Below are 1,463 nucleotides of genomic sequence, written 5' to 3' on the forward strand. Positions count from 1 at the left end.
CACACACACACACACACATATATATATATGTGTGTGTGTGTGTGTGTGTGTGTGAACAACTTAAGCAAGAAGGAAGCCTCTTAATAGCTCTAAAATTAGGATATACTGAATGATGTTTGTGCAAATGACAAGTTGTATAAATATATTTCTACACTCACACACACACACTGTTCCATAGTTAATAGTTGTCTACAGAATAGGAATGTCAGATAGGCTTCAAGATCTATTCTGGTCAAGTGGATTTGAGCAGAGCCCTGAGTCAGAAGCCCACAGTGTTCTTACGCAATGAATGTGGAGTTTATTGGAGTCCACCAAGAGGCTACTTGGAGCCAGTGTTAGAACAATTTCCCCCAGAGAAAAGGGAGTTTATTTTATAAACTCATTAACTCCCTCTCATCTAAAATCAAAACTTTAATTATATGCCCCTTCCCAACTCCTATGAACTATTTCAAATAAAAAATGCAAAGAGGTGACATTATCTTCCTTAGACAAAGCGTTAGCTTTTGGATCGCCAGTGCTAGTTTTCTCCACAGTTTGCTTCATCTCCCAGTCATTACATCATTTTTCTTCCTCATCATCTATCACTTCCTGTCACCCAAGTATTTTCTAGAATGTAAACTTCATGAGAGCAGGGCCTTTTCTATTTTGGTTGCTTTGATTACATGACACAAAATATGATGTCTAACATAACTGGGCTTTGATAAATTCTTATGGGCTGAGAAAGTTAGGCATATTTCCACTAAGTAGGACTGTCAGCTGGGCCAAGTGCTGAGAACATAACCACTGTGAACAGAGCAGCAGAGGCCTTAGCCTCTTCAGTTTAGAGTGTAAGATGTTTGTAAATATTTATGTAGATAGGCACGTTTTTTACTTTGTATCTGCATTTCCACAGGTTACAACCAGTGGCTGTCAACTATTATGTAACCTGGATGCAAGTAACAGAGTAGAGATTCTTTAGAATCCTTTAAGCCCAATCACACAATTAAAACCTGCTTTTAATAAGGGGGAGATAACAATTACTCAACTACTCAAATTAAACTTTGATGGTATTGAGTTAGGAGGGAGAATTTAGGCAGGATCTCAGAATATAGTCTGAGCTAGCCTTGGCCTAGCAACAATTCTTCATTTATTTTTTAGGTGTAGCATTACAGGTCTGAGCCATCATGCGCAGACCCAAGTGAAACTCAAGTCTGAGGTGCCCAAGCAAGGGTAACTAAATGATAGACTTTACTTCATGGAGCCACTTTCAAACTACTCTGAGTTAATGTGAGAGGAGCATGTCCTGATTGGCTACTGGTTTGTAACATTCCCTTCTCCTGCTTCACCCATTTGTTCATAGAATGTCTACCCCAAGACTGCTGACAGAAACTGTTCTCCATGTTTGGGAAGAGCCTGAAAGAAGGTTTTGCTTAGAGTTCTCTCTCTCTCTCTCTCTCTCTCTCTCTCTCTCTCTCTCTCTCTCT

This window comes from Grammomys surdaster, unplaced genomic scaffold (genome assembly GCF_004785775.1).
Source record: "Grammomys surdaster isolate TR1022 unplaced genomic scaffold, NIH_TR_1.0 170, whole genome shotgun sequence".
Lineage (NCBI taxonomy): Eukaryota > Metazoa > Chordata > Mammalia > Rodentia > Muridae > Grammomys > Grammomys surdaster.